The sequence below is a fragment of the Phocoena sinus genome, chromosome 10, assembly GCF_008692025.1.
Source record: "Phocoena sinus isolate mPhoSin1 chromosome 10, mPhoSin1.pri, whole genome shotgun sequence".
NCBI classification, from domain to species: Eukaryota; Metazoa; Chordata; class Mammalia; order Artiodactyla; family Phocoenidae; genus Phocoena; species Phocoena sinus.
Genome location: NC_045772.1, coordinates 64,218,442 through 64,236,922, shown reverse-complemented (window position 1 = coordinate 64,236,922; position 18,481 = coordinate 64,218,442). Strand labels below are relative to the sequence as shown.

At 38.7% G+C, this 18,481-nt stretch overlaps 1 protein-coding gene across 1 annotated transcript in view; it reads left to right on the top strand.

Annotated features, from left to right (window-relative positions):
* The window catches only part of SPATS2 (spermatogenesis associated serine rich 2), a 136,841-nt gene that overhangs the window by 40,278 nt on the left and 78,082 nt on the right, over positions 1-18,481 (top strand).

The window sequence follows — 18,481 nt, the reverse complement described above, 5'->3', positions numbered from 1 at the left end:
TTACTAAAATAATTGGAGTCATTTGGTATGACCTTCCTCATCTTCCCCTCTTCTGTCTCTATACAGAGATGTATATCTTTCTGTGTTTTTTGTTTCAGAAGTATGTTTCTTTTACCTCACAAGGTTTTTGTGAGGATTAAATAAGATAATGTGTATGAAATTTCTTAGTACATTTCCTAGCACATATTAGGCATCAAAGGAAGATTAATTGGATCTGAATGTAAGGTTAATTTTATCTTTGATATTACCTCTCCTTTAGGTTATTTTCTACTTCTGTAAGTATTACTCTTCTTTGTAGTATTTTTTATTTTTTAAAATTTTATTTATTTATTTAGACTGCGTTGGGTCTTTTTTGTTGCGCGTGGGCTTTCTCTATTTGCGGTGAGCGAGGGCTACTCTTCGTTGTGGTGCATCGGCTTCTCATTGCGGTGGCTTCTCTTGTTGTGGGGCACGGGCGCTAGGCATGTGGGCTTCAGTAGTTGTGGCACTTGGGCTCAGTAGTTGTGGCTCAAGGGCTCTAGAGCGCAGGCTCAGCAGTTGTGGCACATGAGCTTAGTTGCTCTGCGGCATGTGGGATCTTCCCGGACCAGGGCTCGAACCATTGTCCCCTGCATTGGCAGGCAGATTCTTAACCACTGAGCCACCAAGGAAACCCTTCTTTGTAGTATTAATATGTTTGATTTTTCCTTCTCCTCTTTTTTTTTTTTTTACATATACATACATCCACTCTTTTTAAAATTCTTTTCCCATAAAGGTCATTACAGAGTATTGAGAAGAGTTCCTTGTGCTATACAGTAGGTCCTTATTAGTTATCTGTATTATATATAGTAGTGGGTATATGTCAATCCCAATCTCCCCCCACTTCCCCCCTGGTAACCATAAGTTTGTTTTCTGCATCTGTGACTCTATTTCTGTTTTGTAAATAAGTTCATTTGTACCTTTTTTTTAGATTCCACATATAGGTATAAGTGATATCATATGATATTTGTTTTTCTCTGTCTGAGTTACTTCACTCAGTATGACAGTCTCTGGGTCCATCCATGTTGCTGCAAATGACATTATTTCATTCTTTTTTTATGGCTGAGTAATATTCTATTGTGTATATGTACCACATCTTCTTTATCCATTCCTCTGTCGATGGACATTTAGGTTGCTTCCACGTCCTGGCCACTGTAAATAGTGCTGCAGTGAACATTGGGGTGCATGTATGTTTTCGAGTTATGGTTGTCTCTGGGTATATGCCCAGGAGTGGGATTGCAGGATCATATGGTAGCTCAATTTTTAGTTTTTAAAGGAATCTCCATACTGTTCTCCATGATGGTTGTACCAATTTACATTCCCACCAACAGTGGAGGAGGGTTCCTTCCTTCTCCTCTTTGAAAAAGCATTCCTTTTTAAGGGGTAAACCCTTGAGGGGAAACCCCCTTTTGCTTGGCCTTGCTAGAACTCTGGCTAATACTCTGTTTCGTTCATTTCTTTATCGTTAGACTGCTCAGTTGAATAGGTAAGGGGTTTGGCTGCCACTTTTCCACCACCTGCTCTCATTAAACCCCTGCATTCTGATATACCATAATTTTCCCCTGAATCTGAAACAGCACCCTCCCAGTCAGACTCACACAAGGCTTAGAATGTAGTAGGCATTCAGTGAATATTAGTTGAATAATGAATGAAATGAGAAGCTTTAGAGTACTATCACTGAGGGCTCTCTAATGCTTTCGATCAATGCTTTTAAAGAATTCTGGTGAGAAACCATTATGCCGGAATTCAGTCTAACTGGATGCTAATGTATAACAAGAATTGTTTTTTTTCAGAAACCCATGGTTTGTATCAGATTCCAGGAAGAAATTTTACTTATTGTGTTTTAGAGAAAGTTTAACTCTCAAGGCAAATTTATTAGCAAAATATCTTTTCTGTTTTCTTCTATCAAGAGTGCTCAGACCATTGTTTTTCCAGTTCAGTGATACTCAGACCTTGGTCCTTGAGCCCCAGGTAGTCCTTTCAGCAACTGTCTTCTTCTAAGACCTTTATTGTATTAACCAGACTATGCTGAGATAGGGTAACTATGCTGCCATTTTGTTAACAATAATAGCTAATATAGCACCAGAGGCGTATTCTTTTATTTTATTTATTTAATTTATTTTTGGCTGTGTTGGGTCTTAGTTGTGGCATGAGGGATCTTTTGTTGCGGCGCGTGGGCTTCTCTCTAGTTGTGGCGTGTGGGTTTTCTCTCTCTAGTTGCGGTGCATGGACTCCAGAGCACGTGGGCTCTGTAGTTTGCGGCACATGGCATGTGGGACCTTAGTTCCTGGACCAGGGATTGAATCCCCGTCCCCTGCATTGGTAGGTGGATTCTTTACCACTGGACCACCAGGGAAGTCCTGACATATTCTTTTAAATATAGCATCTCAGCTTTGGTGAATTTGATTTCTCTTTTGCCGTTTTAATAAGTAGACTTGTTTACAGTTAATTTTTTTTTTTTTTGGCCACACATCTGGTGGCATCTTAGTTCCCCAACTAGGGATGGAACCCATACCCCCTGCAGTGAAAGTGCGGAGTCCTAACCACTGGACATCCAGGGAATTCCCTACAGTTAAAATTTTAGCTTTATCTATCTAGTAGATAGTATTAGTTTGCCAAAAGTAATTAGAGTAAGCTTTCTTGGATTATAGTAGAAGTCTTCTTATTCAGTACCATCCAATCTTACACAGTTTACTATTAACTGAAAAAATTGGTTAAAGCAAGATATCAAAATGATACATACATATCATAAGCATTTTATTTTTGCTTAAAACAAATAAATGTACATTTGTTCACCAACCTTTTTTTTTTTTTTTTTTTTTTTTTTTGGCGGTACGCGGGCCTCTCACCGCTGTGGCCTCTCCCGCTGCGGAGCAACAGGCTCCGGACGCGCAGGCTCAGCAGCCATGGCTCATGGGCCCAGCCGCTCCGCAGCATGTGGGATCTTCCCGGACCGGGGCACGAACCTGTGTCCCCTGCATCGGCAGGCGAACTCTCAACCACTGCGCCACCAGGGAAGCCCTTCACCAACCTTTTGATATATTATGTTATGAGTCTGCTGATGAGAGTTCTTCATCCATTTGGCATTAATTGCAGCCCATGATGCATTGCTTACAACTTCCAATTACAGTTTTTCTAAGTGGAGTGAGAACTCTTAAAGACTTGAAGCAATGAGTATAGACTCCTCCTAGATTTCTAATTTTTCCCCAAGGTTATTTATGTGTCTCACCCACACTTAAGTTGAGGATATTTTTTTTTTTTAATATTTGGTTGCACAGGGTCTTAGTTGCGGCACGTGGGCTCCTTAGTTGTGGCATGCGAACTCTTAAGTTGCAGCATGCATGTGGGATCTAGTTCCCTGACCAGGGATCGAACCGAGGCCCCCTGCATTGTGAGCGCGGAGTCTTATCCACTGTGCCACCAGGGAAGTCCCGAGGACGGTGTTTCAAATGATTTATATTCAGTCTTCCAGAGCCTTCAACTTAGTTCTCAAAGAAATAGCAACTTTTCTTACATTCGTAGTTCATTAATGTATTTAGTATTTCATTACAATCATGTAATTGTAATTATGGACACAACTGGAATTAAGTAGATTTGAGAACAAATACATCAGACTCAGTATAGTATAGGGGGAGCAGAATGCCCCAATGTCAGTGTTACCTGTTAGCTGCCAGTGTTCAGCCAGGGATATTGGTCAGTGCCTGGCAGAGGGAATGAAGAGTATCAGTTAAACTGTGCCGTTAAGAGGCAAAAGGATGTCTTTAGTTTATTTTCTTTTTTGTTAAAGTTTTATGTAATATATATAAAGTAAAATGCAAAATGCTTAAGGGTACAACTAGATGAATTTTTTCACAGTGAACAGACCTGTATAATAAATACTCAGATCATGATAATAGAATAGTACCAGGATCCTAGAAGCCTTCCTGTACCCTGACCCAGTTTCTTTCCCACTACTATTGTGACCTCTATCACTATCGATTAGTTTGGCTTATGTATGAACCTCATATAAATGGAATCATACAACATACACTCTTTTGCATCTGACATTTTTCTCTTAGCATTGGTGTTTTTTTTAACATTTTTATTGGAGTATAATTGCTTTACAATGGTGTGTTAGTTTCTGCTTTATAACAAAGTGAATCAGCTATACATATACATATATCCCCATATCTCCTCCCTCTTGCGTCTCCCTCCCACCCTCCCAATCCTACCCCTCTAGGTGGTCACAAAGCATGGAGCTGATCTCCCTATGCTATGCGGCTGCTTCCTACTAGCTATCCATTTTACATATGGTAGTGTATATATGTCTATTAGCATTGGTTTTGAAATTGATCCATTATGTCAGTAGCTCGTTCTTTTTCTGTATTGCGGTATATAGTATTCTGTTCTGTAAATATACCACAATTTATTTATCCATTCTGTCATTGATAGATGTCTACATTTGTTTCTAGTTTTGGACTCTTAAAAATAGTGCTGCTATAAACATTCTCGTACATGTCTCTGGTGCACATATACATGCATTTTGTTGAGCATATACTTAGTAGTAGGACATCTGGTTGTAGGATATGCTTATGTTCAGCCTTAGTAGATTTTACTAAATAGATTTTTACACTCCCACTAGCAGTGTGTGAGAATCAGTTATTCCACATCCCTCGATGGCCCTATAAAAAAAAACTTTACCATGTATTTTTATCATTTTGTTTATGTCGTGTATTTGGTTTTAAAAAATATCATATAGAATATTCATGAACCCACCATTTAACCTGAGAAGTTTAATATTGAATATTGACAGTCTTACATGTTCTCCTCTCGCCTTTCAAGGTAAATACTCTAATTTTTTTTTTTTTTACTCTTTCCATTGCCTTTTCAAAAAATAGTTTTATCAGGTGTATGTGTGTGTCTAAATAATATATTGTCTAGTGTTAGTTGTATTTAGTTTTTTTTTTTTTTTAAAGAATATGTGTATGCAATCTGGGAATTGATTTTCTTTTCTTTCTTTTTTAATGCTTTACATTATGTTGCTAAGATTTATCTATATTGTTGTGTACAGTTGTAATAGTTGACTCAGTTTTCTCTGCCATATAATACTTCATTTAGTGGATTCATCACAGTTTATTCATTTCCTGTTGATGACATTTGGGTTGTTTCCATTTCTTACTATTATGAATTCTACATGTTTTCTGGTGTGCCATGAGCAAGAATTTCTCTTGGTACTTAGGAATGTAATCTCTGGGTCATAGGATTGATAAATGTTCTAGTTTACAAAATAATGCCTATATTCCAAAGAAGTTATACCAATTTATACTCTATCATCAATAGATCAGAGATGAGAACCTTTTCATTATGAGAGAATTTAAAATTATAACCTCAGTTACTTTTAGAGATAGTTACTATTTACATTTTCTATTTTTTGCCTGTGTTTGGTAACGTGTTTTTTAAGAAATTTGTTACCTGCGTTTTCAAACGTATTGACATAAGGTTGTCTCTATTTTTGTCTTGTATTTAATGTCTGTAAGATCTATACTTTAAAAAAAAATTCCTGATATTGATAATATTGGTATTTGTGCTTTCGTGCTTTTTTTTCTTTTTCCCTTCTTCTTTTAGGAGTTTCTTGCTGGGTCAAGCAGTCAATTTTTTCTTTCATAATTTTTTTTCTTATTGCATTAAAATTTTTAAAAATCATGGTAAAATACACATAACATAAACTTGACCATTTAAACCATTTTAAAGTGTACAGTTCAGTGATGTTAAGTACATTCACATTGTTGTACAACTGTCACTACCGTTCATCTCCAGAACTTTTTCATCTCCCCAGATTGAAACTCTGTACCATTAAACAATAATTCCTCATTCTCCTACCCCACAGCACCTGGCAACTTTGTCTCTATGAATTTGACTACTCTAAGTACCTCATATAGGTAGAATCATACAGTATTTGTCTTTTTTGTGACGGGCTTATTTCACTAAGCATAATGTCCTCAAGGTTTATCCATATTTTAGTATGTGTCAAGTATTGGCACATAGTAATTTATCTTAAATACTTATTAATTGATCAGTTAATAATTTTTTCAAGTTAGAAGGTGTATTAGAAATCACTTTTTCTATTTGCGTGAAATTTCCCTTTATGGATTATAATCAGTGAATATAGCTCTTAATTGCCTTATTTTGTTTTTGCCTAATAGCTGCCTCCATTCCCTTGTGCTGTTTGTGCATCTGTGCTTTGGGGAGATGGGAGGAATGGAGTTTATATGTGTGTGGAGGGGGTGAGGATTAAATGATCAGTATTGTTTAAAACCATTATTGAAGAATTTATACAGCTGAGGATAATTTGGCTTGATTGGGCTTGGGTTACAGCCACCTGCATGAGGAGGAGGGTACAGACAACTCACCACACAGCTAGCAGTGAAATAGGAAAAGACAAACTTGTATGTATTCCTGCTCTGCTCCTTTTGAGCCCCCTCTACTCCCACACTTACAGCTGCCACTGATGACTAATGTTAAGCAATTTGGAGGGTCCTGTGCCTTTTAATAGTAGTAAGAGGAGTTGTGCTATCACATGGTTTCTGATTTTCCACTTAGAATGTATTTTAAATTTCCAGAAATTCTATTTTATTCCAATTTCCAATTCTGTGTTGTTCCAATTCAAGGTTTATATTTTAAAAAAGGAATTTAATGGTTTTTCTAAATGAAAATTCCATTTTCCAAATAAATTTGTGGTGATCAGACCTTATAATTATGGGAGTTTGGGGGTAGAATGACATATGGATTGAAAGTTAGTGCCAATGAATAAAAACTTTGTTGAGAAAACAGACTTATGGAAATGTCTCACATTCACCTTTTTGACCTAGGGAAATCATCTCCTTTGTTCCTAATTATTTTTTAGAATATATCATTGTATTACTTTGGGTCTCTCTCCTTTTTCTTTTTTTTCTTCTCCTTTTTCATATTCCTTTATAAAGTTAATGAGAATAACTATTGGCAAAAATGATATTGTGGAATAAGAACTCTTGGTTACTTTCTCATAACCCAAACCTTTAAAAGTCAGGAAAAATATTTTTATTTGGAACTCCCCATTTTCTTGTTTTTGGTTGTTGTTCTGCAGATCTAGAAGTTAGTGTTTGTAGGTTCTTACTGACACATTTCTTGAACCCGTTGATTGGATTTCTAAGTTGAAACAAATGTTATTTAGGTTAAACTGAGGGTTTTCAGCTTTGGTTTAATTTACTAGGAAGGGATCTTTTTTAAAAAAAGTATTACAGTTTTTTTGATTAGATAAGATGCTTGTATGGTTCCAATGGCAAAATAGAAAAAGGCCAATTGAAAAGTCTTTCTTACCTGAGTTTCCTATTTTTTCAGTTTCCATTCCTCAACGGATCATCACTGTTGCTAGTTTCTTGTTTATCCTTCCAGATATATAATATTTATGTATATATGATAGTATAAATATATTCTCCCCATCATATTCATTTAACAATATATCATATCAATACATAAAAGAACGTTCTCTTTCCTCAAAAACATTTGCATAGTATCTCATTGTATGAATAAACCATAATTCATTAAGCTAGTGTTCCATTGATGGACAATTAAGTTGTTTCCAATCTTTTGCTCTAATAAATGTTGTTTCATTTGATAACCTTGAACATTCCTTTCCACGTATTTGCAGATATGCTTGTAGGGTAAATTCCTAGAAATTCTTTTGCTGGGTCAAATAGTATATGTATTTTAAAATTTTTTTTGGTATAAATTTATTTATTTATTTATTTTTGGCTGTGTTGGGTCTTCGTTGCTATGCCCAGGCTTTCTCTAGTTGTGACGAGCGGGGTCAAGGCTTCGTTGTGGCACGTGGGCTTCTCATTGTGGTGGCTTCTCTTGTTGTGGAGCATGGGTTTCAGTAGTTGTGGCTTCTTGGGCTCAGTAGTTGTGGCTCGTGGGCTCTAGAGTGCAGGGTCAGCAGTTGTGGCGCATAGGCTTAGTTGTTCCATGGTATGTGGGATATTCCCGGACCAGGGATCAAACCCGTGTCCCCTGCATTGGCAGGCGGATTCTCAACCACTGTGCCACCAAGGAAGTGCCTGTATTTAAAATTTTGATAACTACTGTCTAGTTGTTTTTCATAGGTATTGTACAAATTTACATTCTCACTTAGATGTGAGGTAGCTTGTTTTCTCCATAGTCTTACTACCAGTGTGTGTAATCATTTTGGACATTTGTCAGGGTAAAAAACAGTGTTTTAGTAGTTTCAAAGTGCATAAAATAGGCTAAGTATTTTTTAATCTAAGTATAAACGTCTAGTCTTCCCTCAGTATCTGCTGAGGATTGGTTCCAAGACCCCCCACAGATACCAAAATCTGCAGATGCTCTAGTCCCTTTATATAAAATGGCATAGTATTTGCATATAACCTAAACATTTCCTCCTGTATATTTTAAATCATCTCTAGATTACTTATAATACCCAATACAATGTAAATGTTATATAAATAGTTGCTGGCTTGTGGCAAAATCAAATTTTTCTTTTTGGAACTTTTTGGATTTTTTTTCCCTTGAGTATTTTTGATTTCGGTTGGTTGAATCTGAGAATGCAGAAACTGCAGATATGGAGGACTGGACGGTACATGGTATAAGAAGTCAAATAGTGGGCTTCCCTCGTGGCGCAGTGGTTAAGAATCTGCCTGTCAATGCAGGGGACACGGGTTGGAGCCCTGGTCCGGGAAGATCCCACATGCCACGGAGCAACTAAGCCTGTGCGCCACAACTACTGAGCCTGCACTCTAGAGCTTCTGAGTCACAACTACTGAGCCCAAGTGCTGCAACTGCGGAAGCCCGCATGTCTAGAGCCCGTGCTCCACAGCAAGAGAAGCCACCGCAATGAGAAGCCCATGCACCACAACGAAGAGTAGCCCCCGCTCACTGCAACTAGAGAAAGCCTGCGCGCAGCAACGAAGACCGAACACAGCCAAAAAGAAAAATAAATAGAGGCTTCCCTGGTGGCGCAGTGGTTGAGAGTCCGCCTGCCGATGCAGGGGACATGGGTTTGTGCCCCGGTCTGGGAAGATCCCACATGCCGCGGAGCGGCTGGGCCCGTGAGCCATGGCCGCTGAGGCTGCGCGTCCAGAGCCTGTGTTCCACGACGGGAGAGGCCACAACAGTGAGAGGGCTGTGTACCACAAAAATAAATAAATAAATAAAATAAATAAATTTATTAAAAGAAAAAGAAGTCAAATAGTATCACAAAACTTATAATAATTTTTTTAAAAAAGTCTTGCTTTCTCTGCCCTCTCCCCCACGATTTCCTATTCTAGCTGTCCATGGGGTAATTACGACCCATTTATTCTGGTATTAAACTCCATATTCTTCATAGCATGGCTGTACTGACTTTTTAATTTTTTTAGGGGCAGTCCTATTATTGAAGATGAGCATTTAGTTTTCTTATGTTTCCTTCCTTCCTCATCTGTCCTTCCTTTTTTCCTGGTTCTATTCATAGGTACATTTTGTAACGATCTGTATTTTCAATTTAAAATAACTACAGGTACCTTTGTGTATAGCCCAATTTACCTTTATTTGCTAGTGTGTCAGGTCCTTATAATGCATGCCAGTGTGAAAAGTTATATACCCCAAGACTTGAAAATTATACCCGCTATATCTTTAGAGTACTTTGGATCATTCTGATTTCCTAATTATACATCATCTAAATTTGATGGAGTTGCCATTCTAAAGGTCTAACAATACCTGAAATTATGACCTACTGCTAGTAACCCGTAGTCTTGGTAAAGTTCCCATTAGTTTTTGTTAAGTAACTTGTATAATCTATGATTCTTAACACCTTTTAGTTTTAGGAGACACATCTTGCAGTTAATATCAGCCAGTGTTTATTGACTGGTTGTCAATAAGTGTCAGGCATTCTTTTAAGTGCTACATCTGTATGAACTCATTTAAACCATATAACAGTCCTGTGAGGAAGATGCTAGCATTATTTGCATCTTACAGATAAAGAAATGGAGACACAGAGAAGGTAAGTAGCTTGCTTGTAGTCATTTAGCTAGGAGACGGTAAAGCTGGAATGGGAACCCAGGCAGTCTGGCTTTTAAGCCCTCACTTATCCACTCACTATACTGCATCTATACTAAGGCTATATATTCAACCTCAGTGGAGCATGTGCTTTGGCTTGGATTTCCATGAGTAGTGATGGATTTATGCTAATCCATCCACATTTAACATTTTTCATCTCTTTTTCTTTTTTTTCCAAATCAGTATATTCCTGAAAATTAAGAAAAAAATTAAAATATGTAATATAAAATTTACCATCTTAGCCATTTTTAAATGTACAGGTCAGTAGTGTTAAGTATATTTACATAGTTGTTGAACAGATCTCTAGAAATTTTTTGTCTTGTAAAATGGAAAATTTCTGCAGGCATCTCTTCATTTTATTGCACTTTGCTTTATTGTACTTTGCAGATATTGCATTTTTTACAAATTGAAGCTTCGTGGCAACCCTGCATTAAGCAAATCTCTCAGTGCCATTTTTCCAGCAGCATTCCTCACTTTTGTTGTCTCTGTGTCACATTGTGAGAATTCTCCCAATATTTCAAACATTTTCATTTTTACTGTATTTGGGTTTTTTTGTCTCTCAAAATATTTATTTCAAGTAGAAACTGGGAAGACAACCAAATGTAAAATAGTTAAATAAAAAACCTTGACGAATACACTCATTTGGTCATCAAAATATAAAAAGCTGAAAATAATATTACATTAGGTACCTTGATTGAAAATAAGTAATAAGCCCAAAGCAGTCCCCAACTAAGAGTTAAAGCTTGTCTCTCTATTCATACACACAGCCCTTAGACAAGAATCATATATGTTTTTATCCAGAATGGTCCCTCCACCCAAATTCTTGTCTTTTTATTTTTGTTACTTTTATGGAAATTATTCAGTGTGTTTGTGTGTTTTTCATAAATAAATTTTTTTTTTCAGAATGCCACTAAGCCACCACATCAACCGTGGACAATATCTGAATCATTTTTACAAAAGTGGAAATAGCCAAATAAAGGGTCTCAGGTTAAGTGAGAGGCGTGGGTGAGTTATTAATCGATATGGACTAATCTGTCCTTTGATCAGCACAGTGACATTGCTGAACGTGCTTTGAAAGTTGGCCCCACCTGATAACACCCCATGTGGACACAAACCTCTTGGTCCTAGAATCCTTTCTCAAAGGTATAAATGAGGCACAAAGGTACAAGTGAGGCACAAAGTAGAAGGATGAGTAAAAGCTGAGTCTTTGCCAGAGTGGGGTGCTGGCCAGAGAAAGTCAAGTCCTTGTATACCCAGTTGAAAGGCAAAGTGTTCTCGCAAGGCTGTCCCCAAGGGCTGTCCCGCAGGGCACATGTGAGGTGGGTCTGGTGTAGGAGAGACAGACTTATTGGGATGAAGGGCACCCAGCATCCTCCGGAGAGTCAGGGTTGGGGAGCAGACCCTTACCACCAAGGCCACCACGGACTCCGGGTTGCCGTCCTGGGTTTGTCAGCCGGTCTCTGCCCTTTCCTCCTGGGCTGTCTTCCGCCTCCTGGCACTGAAGGTCAGAGGGCTGGGTTTTTCTTTCTGCTCCTTATCTGAATCTGACTCGTCACTATAGAGGTGAATGGTGGCTTGCACAGGGAAACTGGCCAGCACCTTCACCCCAGAACTCTGCAGGTACTCTTGATGCTTAGAAAGAGGTAAATAAAGTCTTACAGGTTGCTGAGACCCAAAGGCCCCCACTTCGATCCAAAGGTTTGTTGGTCCCCTCCAGGCTCGAGCTTAACAGTATTTGATAAGCTCCTCTTCCTCTTACTGTTGTCATGATGTCCCAAGCACTGTGAAGGAGCCCAAGATGGAAAGATGAGTCGGACACAGCCCCCCAGTCATGCATTTTAAATCTCGCTTCCAGTTCTGCTGGGCTTAGCATCCTGGGGGGTCAGGATCCAAGGTCTCCATGGTGTTTGGCTCTTGGCCCTTGAGGTGGCGGTGGTCCCTGGGGACCGTTCCCCGGGGCAGTGACAGACGCATCCCCGCGCCTCCCGGGCTCTGGCTGCCACCTCAGGTCTGATGGTGCCCTTCGAGCCCGCGCCCCTCCAGCAGCGCTCACTACCGGCCGCGCCTTTAACCAGTCTGGCGAGGGCGCTCACCCTACTGTATTTGTTATGGTGATCTGTGATCAGTGATTTTTGATGTTACGACTGTAATTGTTTTGGAGCGCCACAAACCATGCCCATATGGGAGGCAGATTTAATGGATAAATGTTGTGTGTGTTTTGACTGCTCCACCAACTGGCCATTCCCCTGTCTCTCTCCCTCTCCTCAGGCCACCCTATTCCCTGAGACACAACAGTACTGAAATTATAGGCATATTTTGTTTTATTGTGTTCTACTTTATTACACTTCGCAGATAATTGCATTTTTTTTTTTTTTACAAATTGAAGGTTTGTGGCAATCTTACATTATCAGATGATAGTTAACATTCTTTTAGCAATAAAGTATTTTTAAATTAAGGTATGTACATTTTTTTAGACATAATACTATTGCACACTTAATAGACTACAGTATAGTGTAAACATAACTTTTATATGCACTGGGAAACCAAAAAAATTTCTGTGACTTGCTTTATTGCGATGTTCACTTTACTGTGGTGGTCTGGAACTGAACCTGGAGTATCTCCAAGGTATGCCTGTACCTATGAAATCACAATATCCCATTTCCCTCTCCCTACAGCCCCTGGCATCCACCATTCTACTTTCTGTTTCTATGAATTTCACTACTTTAGATACCTCATGTAAGTGGAATCTTACAATATTTTTCTTTTTTATGACTGAAACTTCATTTAGCATAATGTCCTCAGCATTCATTTGCATCGTGACATGTATCAAGATTTCCTTTTTAAAGGCCTTTCCTTTTTTTTTTTTTTTTAAGGCCTTTCCTTTTTAAAGGCCAAATAATATTCCATTGTATGTATATGCCACATATTGTTTATCCAGTCATCCATCAATGGACATTTGGGTTGTTTCCACCTCTTGTCTATTACATTGATAAATAGTGCTACAGTGAACATGGACGTGCAAATATTTCTTCTACATCCTGCTTTCATTTCTTTTGGATATATACCCAGAGGTGGGATTGCTGCATCTTATGGTCGTTCTATTTTTAAATTTTGAGGAAGCTTCATATTATTTTCTGTAGTGGCTGCACCATTTTATATTCCCACCAATAGTGCACAAGAGTTCCAATTTCTCCACATCCTCAGCAACACTTATTTTCTGGGTTTTTTTTTTTTGTGTGTGTGTGTGTTACTGTGTTGTTGTTGGTTTTGGTAGCAGCCATCCTAATGGGTATGAGATGATATCTCATTGTGGTTTTGATTTGTGTTTCTCTAATGATGAGTGATGTTAAGCATCTTTTTTGGCCATTTGCATATCTCCTTTGGAGAATGTCTGTTCAAGTTCTTTGCCCATTTTTAAGTTGGTCATTTATTTTTCTGTTGTTAAGTTGTAGGGGTTCTTTATATCTACTGGATATTAACCTCTTATCAGTTAAATGATTTACAAATATTTTCTCCCATTCCATAGATTGCTTTTTCACTCTTGATTATTTCCGTTGATGTACAGAAGTTTTTAATTTTCACATGTTCCTGTTTGTCTATTTTTGCTTTTTTAACTGTGCTTTTGGTGTCATATTCAAGAAATCATTGCCAAATTCAATGTCATGAAGCTTTTCCTCTGTGTTTTCTTCTAGGAGTTTTAGATCTTATGTTTAGGTCTTTAATCCATTTTGAGTTGGCTTTTGTATATGGTGTAAGCGATGGGTCCAGCTTCATCCTTTTGCATGTAGATATCCAGTTTTCCAAGCATCATTTGTTGGAGAGACTATTCTTTCCCCATTGAGTGGTCTTGGTGCCTTTGTTAAAAATTATTTGACCATACATGTGACAGTTTATTTCTGGGCTCTGTATTCTATTCCATTCATCTAAATTCAGTCTTTATGCCAATACCATACTGTTTTGTTTTGTTTTTTGTTTTTGGCCGCGTTGGATCTTCATTTGCTGCATGTGGGCTTTCTCTAGTTGCGGCGAGTGGGGGCTACTCTTTGTTGCGGCGCCCAGGCTTCTCATTGTGGTGGCTTCTCTTGTTGTGGAACACGGGCTCTAGGCACGCAGGTTTCAATAGTTGTGGCCCGCAAGCTTAGTTGCTCTGAGGCATGTGGGATCTTCCCGGACCGGGGGTCGAATCCGTGTCCCCTGCATTGTCAGGCGGATTCTTAACCACTGTGCCACCAGGTTAAGTCCCCAAAGTCTACTTTAGATTAGTACTAGTTTAATTCTATAAGATAGCTTGTCTTTCCCCCTCCTTTGTGCAGTTATTGTCATATATATCGTTTATATTTGTTATAAACCCAACAGTACAGTGTTGTTATTACTGCTTTATACAATCTTGTCTTTTAAATAATTTAAGAGAATAATTTTTTTATTCTTTTTTTATTGGAGTGTAGTTGCTTTACAGTGTTGTGTTAGTTTATACTGTACAGCGAAGTGAATCAGCTATACGTGTGTGTATATATATATATATATATATATATATATATATATATATGCCCTCTCTTTTGGATTTCCTTCTCATTTAGGTCACTGCAGAGCATCGAGTAGAGTTCCCTGTGCTATACAGTACGTTCTCATTACTTATCTATTTCATACCTACTATCAATAGTCAGCCTCAATTTCCCAATTCATCCAACCCCCCGCCCCCACTTGCCCCTTGGTATCCATATGTTTGTTCTCTACGTCTGGGTCTCTATTTCTGCTTTGTAGTTAAGATCATCTATACCAGTTTTTTTCAGATTCCACATATATGTGTTAATATAAGATATTTGTTTTTCTCTTTCTGACTTCACTCTGTATGAGAGAATAAAATTTTTAAAACGCATTCTTTTATATTTACCCATATATTTACTTTTTCCAGTGCTCTTCATTTCTCTGTGTAGATTTAAGCTACCAGCTGGTGTCAGTGGATTCTCTGAGTTATTGGGGATGTCTTTATTTCACCTTCATTTCTGAAAGACAGTTTAGCTATCTGGATACAGAATTCTTGCTTGACAATATTTCCTTTCAGCATTTTGAATATGTCATCTCGCTGCCTTCTAGCCTCCCTTGTTTCTGATGAGAAGTTAGCCACTAGTTATATCTTTGCTTCCCTGTAAATGATGGGTTGTTTGTTTCTTACTACTCCCAAGATTTTCAGTTTGGGGCTTTGATCAGTTTTACTACATGTCTCGGTACGGACTTCTGTGTTTTTGTAGTTGTGGTTCATTGAGCTTCTTAATGTGTAGATTAATTTAAAAAATCAGTTTGTATTGTTTTTGGTCACTTTCTATCCTTTCTTTCCACTTCTGGAACTCCTAATTTGTGTATGTTGGTACACTTGTTCCACAGGTCTTTAAGGCTCTGTTTGTTTTTCTTTATTCTTTTCTCTCTCTTCAGATTAGATAATTTCTATTGCTCTTTCTTTAGGTTTATTTTTTATTCTGCTGTAGTATTCAACTCTAGAGTTCCATTTGGCCCTTTTTTATGATTTCTGTCTTTTTGTTGAGATTTTCTATCTGTTTAAGGCATTGTTCATATAATTTTCTTTAGTCTTTTAAAGCACTTTGATGTCTGTGTTTGCTAAGTCTGGCATTGAGCCTACACAGGGATGTTTGCAATCACATGGGGTCTTTTTTCCCTTCTCAGTTTGGGTCACACTTTCTTGCATCTTTACATCCCATAAATTTTTGTTGAAACTGTGGACATTTTACATAATATGTTGTAGCAATTTTGGATTCTGATTTTTTTTCCCTTTTGAGGGTTGTTGTTGCTGTTATTATTGTTGTTTTTTAAGTAACTTGCCTGGACTCAATCTGTAGAATCTTTCTCCTTGGTGTGTGACTGCTGATATCTGCTCAGTTTTGTTTCTGTTTTTTTAATTTCTGTTTTAATTTCTAAGTTTGGCTTCCTGGAGTGACACCTGTATCTACATTGCTTAGTGGTCAGTTAATGATCGGTCAAAGATTGTGCTAAACACCTTGAGCCAGTAAGGCTTCCTCTCTCTGCTGATCATTGTGTGTGTTGGGGAAACTCCTTCAAAGTTCAGACAGTTTAAAAGTCTGCCCTAACTTTTACTTTCTGCTGGGCCCTTTTGTGTCTTTTCTGCCTGTTTATGCAGGCTCCTGGTGGACCCTTTCCAATCTCTCCAGTGCAGATGTGTAGAGCATTTATCAAGGTCCCTTAAGTTTTGTTTCCAGATTTCCTTTTTTAATTTCTGTCTAGTCTGCTGGTCCATTGCTTGCACTATGACAGCAACCTCAGGCTCACTGAGCCCTTGGTCTTGCTTTTTCATTTGCCACCCAGAATGCACACTCTTACTGACAATGCGGATAGGCGTGGGGTTTTTCTGTGCTTTGCTTTAAATCAAGTCAGCTCTCTCTGTCAGTGAAGCTGCTGGTTTTCATGGCTTTCGCCACCTTGGTAGAACTACCTTTCCCACTGACCTCTGGGGATGGGAGTAGCTTTAGGCAATAATGCCACAGACTCTCTCTGTTCTTACCCCAAGTTCAGTAGTTTCTCATGAATAACCACAGAGAAGGTAACATTTGAGAAAAGACCTGAAGGAGGTGAGGAAGTATCCATGTAGACATCTAGGGGAAGAACATTCCTGGCAGAGGCAACACCTTAAGGGCCTTAAGGTGAGAACATATCTAAGTTATAAAAGGGACAGTAAGGAGGCCAGTGTGGCTGGTGTGGAGTACCTGAGAGGAAGAGTAGTAGGACGTGAGGTCAGAGAGATAAAGCGAGGATGGGGACAGGGTGTTAGAGCAGATAAGACCTTTTAGGCCACTCTAAGGGCTCTGGCTTTTACCTTGAATGAAATGGGGAGCTGTTGAAGGGCTTTGAACAGTGGAGCTGGGACATAATGTCTTATAATTTTAAAAGCAGCTATGTGAAATAGAAGCCAGAGAGTGGCAGAATAGAAGGCTCAGGATGCCAGTTAGGAGACTATTACAGTCTTGATCATGGCGATGCAGGTAAGAAATGATTGTGGCTTAGATAAGGGTGGTAACAAGTGGAGATGGTAAGAAGCGGTCCAGTTCTGGTGTATGCATAAGGTAGAACAGATAGGATTTCTTCTGATGGATTGGCAGTGGGGAGTGAATGATACTGGTCCCTTATTTTAAGGGAATTTTCCTGTATATTATCTGTGAATGTTTTTTCTGTTCCCTTTATTGAGCCCTATGTTTTTTGAGTTTACTATATTTATTCTAATTATCCTTAGATTGGATCATTTTTATGTTCTAATATTATCTTCTAATTGCTTTAATATCTGTTTGTTTGTGTTTTTTTTTAATTCTGAAAGCCTTTCTCCACTCTGTTCATTCTGTTTTCTCTGTATCTCTTCTGTTTCTGACATCTTATTGAACCTTTAATTGTGGTGTTTTGGTTTTCTTCAGCTTTGCAGACATCTTTCTTTTCATTCTATTTATTCTTTTTCGTTCTTTCATTTATTTCTTAGCTCTTATTGTATCTAAATTCTTTTTTTTAATTTGTTTTATTTATTTATTTATTTTGGCTGCGTTGGGTCTTCATTGCTGTGCATGGGCTTTCTCTAGTTGCGGTGAGTGGGGACTACTCTTCCTTGCGGTGTGAGGGCTTCTCATTGCGGTGGCTTCTCTTGTTGTGGAGCACAGGCTGTAGGCATGCGGGCTTCAGCAGCTGTGGCGTGAGGGCTCAGTAGTTGTGGCTCATGGGCTCTAGAGTGCAGGCTCAGTAGTTGTGACACATGAACTTAGTTGCTCCGTGGCATGTGGGATCTTCCCGGACCAGGGCTCAAACCCATGTCCCCAGCATTGCCAGGCAGATTCTTAACCACTGCACCACCAAGGAAGCCCTGTATCTAAATTCTTTTTTTTTTTTTTTTTTTGCTGTACACAGGCCTCTCACTGCTGTGGCCTCTCCCGTTGTGGAGCACAGGCTCAGTGGCCATGGCTCACGGGCCTAGCCGCTCCGCGGCATGTGGGGTCTTCCCGAACCGGGGCACAAACCCGCATCCCCTGCATTGGCAGGTGGACTCTCAACCACTGCACCACCAGGGAAGCCCAAAGCCCTCTACATTCTTATTTGAAGTATTCAAATAAGTATTCAAGGGAGAATCTGCTTTTGGTTTTGTGGGATTAGATTGTTTTCCAGGTTGGGTTCTTCATCTGCGTAGTAATTTTTTCTCTCTCATTGTCTTTCTCTTTTGTTATTGGAGATTTGATAGTTGCTGTGTCATTTTTATTGATCTTCTTTATATTTTATGTGGAACAGTTCCGTTTATACCTTTTATTTGAGAGAGATCGTTGAAATATCCTTGATATGTTTCCCACCTAATTTGAGACCTATCCCCACCCAATCTTGCTTATCAACTATGGTT